Below are 14306 nucleotides of genomic sequence, written 5' to 3'. Positions count from 1 at the left end.
CATTACTCTTTTTGCTTTTTAACTCATCTCTTTCTTTCCCCCCCATAGTCTATTGTACTGAATAATTAACATGCAGCAATAGCAAGCTTTTCTTAGTAACTACGTCTATCTTATCAAGAGATCATGATGACCCAATTCAAGTGTTTCTTGAAAAATTATTTGTAGATAAAGTTCCTTACTAATGAATTCTCAGGTTTTAGGTATTTCAAAGAGCTTTTCTAATGAGTTTTTGTTTGACTAAATAATTGATTCGAAGCATTTTTTAAAAACTATTACCTGAAATTCACCTGGCTTTCATTTTGGCTGAGTAAAATTAGAAATTACTCTAATATGTTTTTCTGCCCCTTCTATTTTTTCTACCATTAGGAAGACAAGAATATAAATCAAAGATTTTTTTCAACCAAGTCACTTTGACCAGTTCAGAATATATTTATTCAGAGTTAAAATATGTTCACTATTGCCTGACCAGGCGGTGGCGCAGTGGATAGAGTGTCGGACTGGGATGCAGAAGACCCAGGTTCGAGACCCCGAGGTCGCCAGCTTGAGTGAGGGCTCATCTGGTTGAGCCCAACGTCACTGGCTCAAGCAAGGGGTTACTTGGTCTGCTGAAGGCCTGCGGTCAAGGCACATAAAAAAAACAACAACAACAAACAAAAAACAAACAAAATATATTCACTATTTAAATATTGGACTTTGAATCTATTATATTTATTACTTGTTTTACAATTAAGACTTATTACTTGTCTCCATGTATAAAAATTTTAATAAGACCAAAATCACCTTTTATTACCTTCAACAATATGAATCTGTCCCCTTTCAGTATAAATACCCGCTGATACCACTTGCATTTTTTACTATCCAAACCTTTTTCTCCACATTTATATATGTAGGAGAACTCACTTTAAAGATGCAATATGACTTCAGTATGAAAGGCATCTGGGAGATGTTAACTCTCTGTGACTGTTGAACTCTGTAACCTAAGTTGCTGACTACTTTGAAAACCAGAATTCTGCCCAAAGATGATTGTCATGCCCTCAGGAAGAAGGTTATGGATGTATAGAGTATAGTAACAGCCTGATATTAGCTTTTAACTTAGTGATTCATTGTTCTCTTGGGAGGTCTATCCACCAACTAGTTTTGTTATTAACCCCTATTATTAATCCCTTTTAAAAAGAAACTATCCTAGGAGGGATGTGGATTCTTTCTGGCCTGCCACCACTGGGAGTATCTGCCTTGCCCATGTATGTAAGTTTCTCCTGTTGAAGCTCTTAGGAATTTGAATAAGGCTATGTGTCAGTTCTTTGGAATTGATCCTGAATTTATACTTTTGGGGCTCTCCCCCAACAATTGGCACTGTGAGCAGTATTCCAAAGAACCCACCAATGCTGGCAGGAAAAGGGGCTCTGCTGGGGGAAATTCCAGAATGGCAAGTACCCATGCTTTGGGCCAGCTAGTAAAAAGCACTGGATACTTGGGGACTGGTGTGTGAGTACAGGGATACCCCAAAAGTGTCTGCTGGAATAGCAGAGTTTTATAAAACAAAGAAAGATATTAAGACTACAGTGGCTGCTATAGACTGGTCCCTCTTTTGTACTTGGAGGTTTTTGGGGGAAAAAGGCACTAGTGCTGCTAGGGATTGCAGGTTGGAAGGTGACCATTTAGAAAGGGAAGCCCACCTGGCACAGCCAGTTACTACTGAAGGGCTCTTGCAATGTTTTCAGGAAAGTGACAAGAAGGTAGAACCCTTAGCCTGCAGGGTGACGACACTGAAAGGAAAATTAGTGCTGTGCCAATGAGTCTGGGCGGTTATGGTTAAAGTCAATTGGGATCCAAAGGCCTGGGATCTGATAAGGAATTCATCCCTTTCTCCCTCTTCATCTGAGAAGAAGGAAATGACTGACATCCCTCAGGCCTCTAGTAAATATTGGAGCAGAATGCACACTGATCTATGATAACATCAATAAATTTCCAGACTATGCGGTAGTTCTGTAAAGGTAAAGCAAGTCTCCTTTTGCATGCAGATTGGTCCGTTGCCCACAAGGATCTATCAGGCATTCATTTTGCCCTTATTTGAATATACTTTGGGCATTAGTATCTTAGCTCAAAATTAGGCCAAATATCCACCATGATGGGAGAGTTCTGTTTGTGGATACAAGCAATCAAGCCCATGCTCAGGTGAAAGGCAAAATAGACGTGTGAAACTCTCTGCATCAAGGCAGGTAATATCAATGAGACAATATCGCTTACAGTTAAAAAGCTATACAGAATGGGCATAATTTGTCCTATCTGTGATCTTTTTAACAGTCTTCTCTGGTTAGTACATAGTTCAGATGGATCATGGAGAAAGACGGTGAATTACTGGGAGTTTTACAAAGTTTCCCCCAGTCCATACTGCTGTATCAATCTTATATGGCTGGATGAAGGAAGCCAGCAGCAGTCGATGGGCCGAGTAAGGGCTTGGATGGTATTGATGCAAAAACTGAGTCCTATCACTCTGGTGACTAACCGCTGGGCTGTCTACAAAGGCCTCACTTTGTGGATGGGGCAATGATAAAAAGACAACTGGGAAGTTCAGCACCATCTCATATGGGAAGCTGAAATATTGAATGAGATCTTGAAAAGGATAAGAGGCTTGGAGGTCACAGTGTACCATGTACTGTCTCACAGTGTTATGTCCCCTCTGAGGAATCAGGAGGAGGAATAGTTGACCCAGGTCTGACAAATATAGGGTAGCAGTGACCCTCAAGAAGTGGCCCAGCCCTGGCCGGTTGACTCAGTGGTAGAGCGTCGGCCTTGTGTGCAGGAGTCCCGGGTTCAATTCCCGGCCAGGGCACACAGGAGAAGCGCCCATCTGCTTCTCCACCCCTCCCCCTCTCTTTCCTCTCTGTCTCTCGCTTTTCCTCCCACAGCCAAGGCTCCACTGGAGCAAAGTTGGCCCGGGTACTGAGGATGGCTCTGTGGCCTCTGCCTCAGGCGCTAGAATGGCTCTGGATGCAACAGAGCGAGGCCCCAGATGGGCAGAGCATTGCCCCCTGCTGGGCATGCTGAGTGGATCCCAGTCGGGCATATGTGGGAGTCTGTCTGACCGCCTCCCTGTTTCCAACTTCAGAAAAATACAAAAAAAAAAAAAAAAAGAAGTGGCCCATTGGTTGCATGGAAAGACTGAACACAAAGATATACATACCTTTTGGGAAATTGCCAAACAGATAGGCATGAGCCTCACCCATGCTCATATTAAAGAGACATGCTAGGAGTGTACCCCTTGTTCACTGGAACACAAGAGAGCGTTTCCATGGCATCTCAAGCAGAAAGCATTGGGCCCTTGCCTCTGTCTCAGAACTGCAGATAGGCTTTAACATTCATTAACATTGCCACTGGCCACCTGACCAGGTGGTGGTGCAGTGGACAGAGCATCAGACTGGGACGCAAAGGACCCAGGTTCAAAACCCCAAGGTCGCTGTCTTGAGTACAGGCTCATTCAGCTTGAGTGCTGGGTTGCTGGCTTGAGCGTGGGACCATACACACGACCCCATGGTCACTGGCTTGAGCCCAAGGTCGCTGGCTTGAGCAAGGGGTCACTCACACTGTTGTAGCCCCACCCCCTACATCAAGGCACATATGAGAAAGCAATCAATGAACAACTAAGGAGCCACAACAAAGAATTGATGCTTCTCATCTCTCTCCCTTCCTATCTGTCTGTCCTTATCTGTCCCTCTCTCTGTTTCTGTCACAAACAAACAATAGAAAACATTGCCATTAGCCTATTACAAACATACCTTAGCAAGAAAGCAACCCAGAAGGCCATCACATTGAGATGGCAATTATGTGCTATGTACATATGGCCCACAGACATTGACAGTGACCAGGGGACTCATTTCATTGGTCATCAGGTCTAAGGATGGGCCAACAACAATATAATATGGCACTTCCATCTGCCTTATAATCCTAAAGCTGTTGGATTAATTGAGAGTATGAATGGACTGTTGAAATAGTCTCTGCGGCCTGACCAGGCGGTGGCACAATGGATAGAGCATTGGACTGGGATGTGGAGAACCCAGGTTCAAGACCCCAAGGTTGCCAGCTTGAGCGCGGGCTCATTTGGTTTGAGCAAGGCTCACCAGCTTGAGCCCAAGGTCGCTAGCTCGAGCAAGGGGTCACTCAGTCTGCTGTAGCCCCCCGGTCAAGGCACATATGAGAAATCAATCAATGAACAACTAAGGAACTGCAACAAAGACTTGATGTTTCTCATCTCTCTTTCTTCCTGTCTGTCTGTCCCTATCTCTCCCTCTCTCTGACTCTCTCTGTCTCTGCCACAAAAAAGAAAAAAAAAAAAAGAAAAAAAAAAGGCTCTGGGAAGAGAAACCCACTCTTTAAATGGGTGAGCATGTTGGTTGCCAGCAGCTCTGATGGAACTCAACCACTATGCCAGACAAGCATGTCCTAATGCATATCATCTCTTAACCAGCAGACCACTGACAGCGATAAGGGTTTAGCTGGAGAGCTCGATTGCTATATGGATTCCGCTACTGGAGCAAATAATGCTGCATTGTTGACAGCTCCATGTGACCTAGGGCCAGGGACTAGTCACCTACGAGTACCTTGGATATGGCAGGTTCCCCCTAGATCGTTTGGGCTCATTGGAGATTACAGGGAGGGACAAAATCTTAACTTGCAAATAATTCCTTGGTTGGTTGCTTCCAACACCCCTCAGGGGCTGCTGGTACAAAACTCATCAGAGCTATCACTAAGGACACACCTTTTATGGTGATTTAAAGTACAACATTATCATTTCTCTCCTTACACTAGTACTCCAAATTGCCCCATTCCCAGCTGGGAATTCGGTATGGTATTGTAAACCAGGGCAGAAACTACTCCAGGTATGATCCTTAGTACAGACGACAAAGTTGCCTCTACAGTGTTTTGCCTGAAGCTTATGATTTGCTGTTGCTCATGCCTGTAACTTCTTTGTTTCTCCTTCCATAGTGCACAAGGTAACCTTTTTGCTACCTGGGCTCACGCATTGGCCGCACTCCAGAATGAGAGTGACTTCTGGGTCTGTGGAGAAATGCCCTCTCCTGCCGCTGACTGGACTCCCATGGAAGATCCACCCTGCCAACCTTACTGCCTGGAGCACGCTTGCCGGCTGGAAACCCGCAGGGATCACTTCAGAATTCCCTTTGTTCTCTCAGGTAATCCCTGCCTCCTCTTTGCTCCTTCACGGAATAAAACTCAGTAGTATTACTGTATTTCCCTACGTATATACATGCACAATTTAAAAAAAAATTTGGGGTCTAAAAACTGGGTGTGTCTTATACAGTGGTTGTAGATTTTTTTACTTGCATTTCTCACTTTTTCAAGCTTGTTATCTTTGCGCTCACTGTTTTGTACTGGGCATAATATCAATATGACCCCGGGATCATATCAAGATTGAGATGGTTGTCAAGTCATTTAAGAAGTGTAGCATTTCCAATGCCATAGATGGAACTGAGGATGAGGCAATATATGAAGACAGTGAGTTGTCATCAGACAGAGATGAGGACAAGGTAATGGATGGGAGTTTTGACAGTGATGAAGAGTTGTATGAATTTTATGATGAACAAAACTTGAGTTCAATAACTTTATGTAATACTTTTTTTTTTTCAAATTTCGAGCCCCAAAATTAAGGTGTGTCTTATACATGAGAGCGTTGTATACGTGGGGAAATAGGGTATCTATCTTCATGTGGTAACAGGTTAATCGTTCTGGTCCAGTCTTGTACACTTGCACTTGGCATGGCTTAGGGTGGCTATCCCCAGTTACTGTAGTTTTTGCCCATCGCACCTCCTACTTCTAATGGGAATTGCTTTAGGGGTGCTTTAGCCCCTATTGATTGCTTAATTAATATAACCTTGAATGCGACTCAGTGGCTCTAACACCAAACACCTAATAGAACTGGAGCTTATCCAGCACCCACAGGGTGGCTATGGACACGTGGCACTTATGACTGGCCCTACCTACCATACAACTGGACAGGTACATGAACATTCAAGTGGCTGTATTTGTCTGGATACATTTGGAAGGCTCTGAACACCACCCTCCTCCCCCGAATACTGGCCTGCCAGACGTGCCTGGTTGAGGAGAAACAAGCATGCAGCATGGTGGATGTATCCTTTATCACTTTTCTCCCCACCTGTAGCCACTCTAGTTTAGAATGGCAGATTACAGCATGAGCTAATCATACTGCCCAAGTCCTTAATAGTTCTAAGTATGCCATAGCTCCTTAAGATCAAGAAATTACACAAATGAGAAAAGTAGTGTTACAGAACCGCATGGCTTTAGATGTACTTAATCTACTCAGGAAGGAACTTGGACCCTTATACTGTACTTACTGACTGTTGTGTATATATTCCTGATAATCATCAGAATATATCCCTTGTTCTGACCCAAATGACTAGCGGAATCTCAACTATTCAGCAGTTAGGAATTGCATTATTTTGTTGCATTATTGTTATCTGTTCGTTGATCACACTGGGCATCTCTGTTGCTGTGCCCTCACACTCCAAACATTATGATGCAAAGGGTCCAGGGGGATTTGCATACACTGTCCCATAGAATGGAAGGACCAGTATTACATCTGGGGTAGAGTGTAGGGAAACTCACTTTAGAGATGTAATATGGCTCCAGCAGCAAAGGCATCTGGGAGATGTTGAACTCTCCATGACTGTTTAACTCCTGGTGAAGTGTTTAAATCTGTAACCTCACCTATGGCTGACTACCCTGAAAAACCAGAATGCTGCCCAAGATGAACGTCATGCCCCCAGGAAGAAGGTTAATTGATGTATAGAGTGTAGTAACTGCCTGATATTAGTTTTTAACTTAGTGATTCATTGTTCTCTAGGAATGTCTACTCACCAGCTAGTTTTGTTATTAACCTCTGCTAATAATTCCCTTTGAAAAAGACTGTCCAGGGAGGCGTGTGGATTTCTCCTGGCCCTCCATCCTGGAAGTATCTGCCTTGCCTGTGTATGTAAATTTACCCCATTAAAGCTCTTATGAATTTAAATAAGGCTATGTGTTAGTTCCTCAGAATCAATTCTGAATTCAGAATTTTGTGGTTTTCCCCCAACATACACATGCATACCTAACTACGTACATACTACATATATTCATTCCCACAGGAAACAAAATTATTTGGTAGTTTGGTTTTTAAGATTTTTGTAGATTTTATATAAATGAACAATGTTCTGAAACTTGCTTTTTCCCCACTTAATATTATATTATATCTTAGGAATCTTTCCATATTAACATCTTTCCATACTATAACATTGTTTTTGTTATAGTATTTTGTGGTATGAGTCTACCACAATTTATTTCTCCATACCCATTGGCTGGTTTTTTAGTTTTGTATTTACAAAAAAAATGCTACAACAGACTTTTTGTGCACCTCTACTGCTATTTCTTTGCAGTGAATATGGAGTAAAATTGCCGAGTCACAGAGTGTGTATATTAAAATTTTTTAACACTACCGCCAAATTGCCCTCTAAAATAATTGCAATTGAAAATACTATTAGCAGTATATGAGGTGCTCTCTTTTTCTAACCCTTAGCCATTCTTGATAATTTCAAATTTTCTCTATTTTACAAATCTATAAAGAAAATTCTTATAATGCTACAAAGAAAATTGTTATAATTTTCATTGTTCTGTTTTCTAATTTAGTTCAGAGTCTTCTTGTATCTTTATGGCTATTTTTATTTCTTTAAAGAGTTGTCTGTTTATATCTTTTACACCTTTTCTATACAGGTGGTTTTTTCTCACCACAAATGTCTTTGGTGAAAAGAACTTTTCATGTTGATAAAGTCAATTTATGACTAAATTTTTTAAAATGTAGGTAAAATTTACATAACAAAAAGTTTACCTTTTTAATAATCTTAAAGTATATATCCAATTGAATGATTTTAATACATTCACAATATTGCACAACCCTCACTACTATCTAACCCTAGAACACTGAGGGGGACCAGAATTTGTCACCTTAAAATATGCTTTTTGAGATATTGAATTTAAGCTGATTATTAATAAACAAAAACCGCCCTGGCCGGTTGGCTCAGTGGTAGAGCGTCGGCCTAGCGTGCGGAGGACCCGGGTTCGATTCTCGGCCAGGGCACACAGGAGAAGCGCCAATTTGCTTCTCCACCCCTCCTCCGCGCCTTCCTCTCTGTCTTTCTCTTCCCCTCCCGCAGCCAAGGCTCCATTGGAGCAAAGATGGCCCGGGCGCTGGGGATGGCTCTGTGGCCTCTGTCCCAGGCGCTAGAGTGGCTCTGGTTGCAACATGGCTCTGGTCGCAACATGGTGACGCCCAGGATGGGCAGAGCATCACCCCCTGGTGGGCAGAGCGTCGCCCCATGGTGGGCATGCCGGGTGGATCCCGGTCGGGCGCATGCGGGAGTCTGACTGTCTCTCCGTGTTTCCAGCTTCAGAAAAATGCAAAATAAATAAATAAATAAATAAATAAATAAATAAACAAAAACCTCAGAAAGAACCTTTGACCCTCCAGCTTATCTATTTAAAGGAATTCAGACAGAAATTCTTTTTTATTTAGAAAAAAAAAAAAAACTGTTTAAAGGAAGAGAGCAACACCTTAGAATCATAATATAAACTAAGTGTGGCAGAAAGAAATTTAGCAGAGTTTGTCTGTTGTCCCTTCTGTGCACCATTACTTCAGAACGGCCCAACAAAAATTTCTTTACCACGTGTTTGCCTTTTTTCATCTACCTGTGAATTACCCACTTTCCCTTTGAAATCCAAGACCCCTGCCTCCCTTTCTTTAGCCTAGAATGATGTATAAGCCTCAACAGCCCAGTGTTTTCTTGGGTCTTATATTCTTATGTAACCCCCATATGTACATATGTAATGAATTTGGATGTTTTCTCCTATTAATCTTTCTCACATTAATTTGATTATTAGCCCAGCCAGAAGAACTTAGAAAGGTAGGCGGAAATTTATGTTTTGTGCCCCACAAATTATCCCACAAGAAAGAAACCTTATACCATTAGGCATTCATTCATACCACATCTTCCTCCCTCACCAAGCCCCTGGGAAAACCTTAATCAGCTTTATGTCTCTATAGATTTGCCTATGCTGGACATTTCATACGAACAAAATAGTAATCTGTGGCTTTGTGTCTGGCTTTCTTCACTTAGCCTACTCTTTTCAAGGGTCATTCATGTTGTAGTATGTATCAGATCTTCATTTCTTTTTATTACCAAACAATATTCCATTATGTGGATATGCCACATTTTATTTATTTATCCATTGGTTATGAGCATTTTGGGTTGTTTTCAATTTTTGGCTATTATGAATAATGCTGCTATGAACATTTCTCTACACATTTTTATCTGATCAATTGTTTTCAATCTTTTGTGTATATACCTAGGAGAAGTAGAATTGTTGAGTCTTGTGGTAGTCTTAAGAAACTGCTGGCCTGACCTGTGGTGGCACAGTGGATAAAGCGTCGACCTGGAAATGCTGAGGTTGCCGGTTCAAAACCCTGGGCTTGCCTGGTCAAGGCACATATGGGAGTTGATGCTTCCAGCTCCTCCCCCCTTCTCTCTCTCTGTCTCTCTCTCTCCTCTCTCTCTCTCCTCTCTAAAATGAATAAATAAATAAAAAATAATAAAAAAATACAAAATCATATTGAATATAAATGGTAATAAGAAACTGCTAAATTGTTTTTCAAAATAGCTGCACCATTTTACATTCCTACCAGCAACTTATAAGAGTTCCAATTGTTCCATATCTTTGTTAACACTTACTATTTTCATATTTTAAATTATAACCACCTTAGTAGATGTGACATGGAGTCTCATTTTGGTTCTGAATTGCATTTCTTTAAATATTGTTATTAAACATTTTTTGAGCCTGACTAGGCGGTGGCCCAGTGGGTAAAGCGTCGGACCGGGATGCGGAAGACCCAGGTTCGAGACCCCGAGGTCGCCAGCTTGAGCGCGGGCTCATCTGGTTTGAGCAAAAAGCTCACCAGCTTGAGCCCAAGGTCACTGGCTCAAGCAAGGGGTTACTGGGCCTGCTGAAGGCCCGCGGTCAAGGCACATATGAGAAAGCAATCAATGAACAACTAAGGTTTTGCAACGCGCAATGAAAAACTGATGATTGATGCTTCTCATCTCTCCGTTCCTGTCTGTCTGTCCCTGTCTATCCCTCTCTCTGACTCTCTCTCTCTGTCGCTGTAAAAGAAAAAAAAAAAGAAAACATTTTTCGTATGCTTATTGGTAATTCATATATCTTTTTTGGAGATATCTCCATTTAAATCAGCGGTTCTCAACCTGTAGGTCGCGACGTGATCCACAGGTTGAGAACTGCTGATTTAAATGCTTTGCTAATTTTAAATTAGATTGTCTTTTTGTTATTAAGAGTTCTCTTATTATTGTTGTTTGTTTGTTTTAAAATACATATTCTGGATCATTTCCTGGACTTCTGGCTAAGATTAAGTGCCTATTCTGACTACTAGATCCTTATCAGATATGAGTTGCAAGTATTTACTCCCATTCTATGGGTTGTCTTTTAACTTCCTTGATAGTGTCCTTCAATACACACAAATTATTTTATTTTAATAAAGTCTGACATCTATTTTTCTTTTCTTTTTAAAAAATATTTTATTTATTGATTTTAGACAGAGGAGAGAAAGAGAGAGAGAAAGAAAGGTGGTGGGGGAGGAGTGGGAAGCATTGACTTGTAGTTGTTGCTTGTTATATGTGCCTTGACAGGGCAAGCCCAGGATCTTGAACCAGCAACCTCAGCTCTCCAGCTTGACGCTTTATCCACTGTGCTACCACAGGTCAGGCTATTTTTCTTTTTCAATTTTATATATATAAACATATATTTGCTTATGTTATCATATCTAAGAATCCATTGCCAAATTCAAGAAATGGAAATTTGTTCCTATATTTTCCTCTAAGAGTTTTATATCTTATGTCTTATATTTTTATCTTGATCCATTCTTTGAATTAATTTTTGCATATGGTGTGAGGTAATTTTTGTATATAGTGTGAAGTAATTTTTGTATATGGTGTGAGGTGAGTGTCCAGGTTCATTATTTTTGCATATGGATATTCAGTTGTCCCAACACCATTTGTTGAAAAGACTGTTCTTGTCCCATTGAATGCTGGTGCACCCTTGTTGGAAATCAAAACCATGTGAAGATTTCTTTCTAGACCCTCAATTCTATTCCATAGATCTATGTCTATCCTTGTGCTAATATCACAATGTTTTGATTACTATGGCTTTGTAGTAAGTTGTAAAGTTTAGAATTGTGAATCTTCCAACTTTGTTACTTTTCAAGATTATTTGACTATTCTGGGTCCCTTGGTAGTCCACATGAATTTTAGGATCAGTTTGTCCAGTTCTGAAAAGTGGGCAGTTAAAATTTCGGCAGAGATTACATTGAATCTATAAATTTGGGAAATATTACCATCATAACAATATTAAATCAGCCAATCTATGAACACAACATGTCTTTCCGTTTATTCAAATTTTTCTTTAATTTCTTTTTTTTTTAATTTTATTTATTTATTTTACAGAGACAGAGAGAGAGTCAGAGAGAGGGATAGACAGGGACAGGCAGACAGGAATGGAGAGAGATGAGAAGCATCAATCATCAGTTTTTCATTGCGCGTTGCAACACCTTAGTTGTTCATTGATTGCTTTCTCATATGTGCCTTGACCGCGAGCCTTCAGCAGACCAAGTAACTCCTTGCTGGAGCCAGCGTCCAAGCTGGTGAGCTTTTGCTCAAACCAGATGATCCCGCGCTCAAGCTGGTGACCTCGGGGTCTCGAACCTGGGTCCTTCTGCATCCCAGTCCGACACTCTATCCACTGCGCCACCGCCTGGTCAGGCTCTTTAATTTCTTTTTAACAGTGTTTTATACTTTTCGTGCACTAGTCTTTCATTTCTTCAGTTAAGTTTATTCCTAAGCATTTCATTATATTTTATAATATTATAAATAACATTTTCCTATTTTTTTTCATATTGTTCATTACCAGTATAGTTTAGCCAAGAATAAGAACACACATTATTCCTAAGTGCACATGGAACATTCTTCAATATAAGACTTTCTCTAGGCCAAGAAACAAATCTTGATAAAGTTAAATATATTGAAATCATATAATGTTTTAGAATTAGTTGATTTATAGATATTAATAATATTAAAATATAAAAGTCTTATATTGCCTTATTTATCTTTTGTCTAGTTCTATCAGTTACTGAAATTAGAGTGTTGATGTTGTCAGTTATTATTACTAAACTATCTATTTCTTCTTTCAATTCTCTGTTTTTGCTTTATGCATTTTAGGGCTCTGTTGCTTGTTATATATATATATTTGTAATTATTGTATCATTTTTTAAAGTTTCAAACATTTATTAATCAGTATAAGCCCCAGCACAATACTCCAACAAAATTTCATGCATTTTGAGAGGAACTATTTCCTGGTTAAGTGGAAAATTGTGTGGATGACTTCTGAAGACCTTATTTTTAAGTAGCTTGATAGTGAAACATTTCATTTAGAAGTCTGGACCTTCTTTCTTTGGTTAGTGTAATATACATTCACTGAGTAAAACTTGAATTGCTCATTGGGACCCAGTTAGTTCCAGAGTTCCAGGTTATTCTTTTTGTCTCAACAGACATCCCAAAATGCCAGGCACAAGACATAAATTTTCCCAGTAACTGCAGTTTCAATAAATAAAAAGAGAAGTATCAAGCCTGGATGCTTCCTGGTTTGACTGAGAATCTGGCAGAGCTTGGTTGCAACAGAGGACCTAGAGAAAAACAAAACTTCATGACTTGGCTGCAAGTCATCAGTGCCTGTTGTATCTTTTTGATGAGCTGACCGTTTTACCATTATGCAATGTCCTTGTTTCATATACTAATTTTTGCCTTAAAGTCTATTTTGTCTGATATTAGAATAGTCACTCTAGCTAACCTTTTGGTACAGCTTGCTCTCTTTTGGTTACTGAAATATCTTTTCCCATTTTTTTATTCTCTATTTGTGACTCCATATATTTGTGATCTAAAATGGGTCTCTTCAGCATGAAGTTGGGTCAATTTTTTTGTCTGTTCTACCAATTTCTGCCTTAAATTTAAGAGTCTGATTCATTTATATTTAATGTAATAACCTATAGAAAAGAATTTACTTTGTGATTTGTCTATTTAGCTATATGTCATAGGTTTTTCTTTCTTCTTTTAGTATTCTATTACTGTCTTCTTTTGTGTTAAATAGCAATTCTCTAGTATACCACTTTTTCCCATTCTTAATTCTTTTATTATATATGTTTTAGCTATTTCCTTAATGGTTGCTCTGGGGATTGCAATTGACATCTTAATTTATAATAAGATAGTTTAAATTAATACCAATTTATTTTCATTATTATATTACAACTTTGTTTCTTATAACTCCTCCCCTCTTATGTTCTTTTCTCAAGTTACATTTTTATATATTTTGTATCTAGCAAAATAAATAATTATTGTTTTAAATTTATAATATTTGTTTTACATGGCTGACTTTTAAATAAAATAGACTACAAAGAGAAGCTGTGACCAAAAATCTTTAAAACTGACTTTTATATTTAGCTATGTAGTTATGTTTACCAGTGTTCTTTATTTCTCTGTATGGTTTTGAGTTACTGTCTAGTGTCCTTTAATTTCAGCCTAGACTCCCTTTAGCATTTCTTGTAGGGAAAGGTCTACTAGAAACAATCACTCAGCTTTTGTTTCCCTAAGAAAGTCTTGATTTCTCTCTTTTTTTTTTTTTTTTTTTGAGGTTTCTTCCTGTAACAAAAACATGTTAACATAAATTCATCAACTTAAAAAGTATACGTAAAAGTTCTTATCTATATACACATGGTTGTACAACAGCTCTCAAGAACTTTTTTATCTTTAGTCTCTAGAGAGACTAAAAACTCTCTACCCAGTGGCTGACCAGTGGTAATGCAGTGGATAGAGCATTGACCCAGAACACTGAAGTCCCGGGTTCGAAACACTGAGATTGCTGGCTTGAGTGCAAGTTTGCCAGCTTGAGCATGGGGTCACTGGCTTGAGTGCAGGATCATCAACTTGACTGCATGGTCGCTGGTTTGAGCAAGGCATCATTGGCTCAGCTTGAGCACCCTGGTCAAAGCATGTAAAAGAAGCAATTAATGAACAACTAAAGTGAAACAACTACAAAGTTGATGCTTTTCATCTCTCTCCTCCCTCTCTCCCTTTTTCCTTCTCCCTCAAATCAATAAAAATAAAAATAAATTAAAAGAAATGAAAACT

At 39.5% G+C, this 14306-nt stretch overlaps 1 non-coding gene and 1 pseudogene across 1 annotated transcript; one reads left to right on the top strand and one right to left on the bottom strand.

Annotated features, from left to right (window-relative positions):
* The first annotated feature begins 2757 nt into the window (after positions 1-2757).
* TRNAT-UGU (transfer RNA threonine (anticodon UGU)) lies at positions 2758-2833 on the top strand. The gene has a single exon. It is a non-coding gene; the product is annotated as a tRNA-Thr (tRNA).
* Positions 2834-12553: 9720 nt separating this feature from the next.
* Positions 12554-12891, bottom strand: LOC136387980 (cytochrome c oxidase subunit NDUFA4 pseudogene; annotated as a pseudogene).
* Between the last annotated feature and the right edge of the window lie 1415 nt (positions 12892-14306).

The sequence above is a fragment of the Saccopteryx leptura genome, chromosome 1 (assembly GCF_036850995.1).
Source record: "Saccopteryx leptura isolate mSacLep1 chromosome 1, mSacLep1_pri_phased_curated, whole genome shotgun sequence".
NCBI lineage: Eukaryota > Metazoa > Chordata > Mammalia > Chiroptera > Emballonuridae > Saccopteryx > Saccopteryx leptura.
This window is presented reverse-complemented; position numbering and strand designations above follow the sequence as displayed.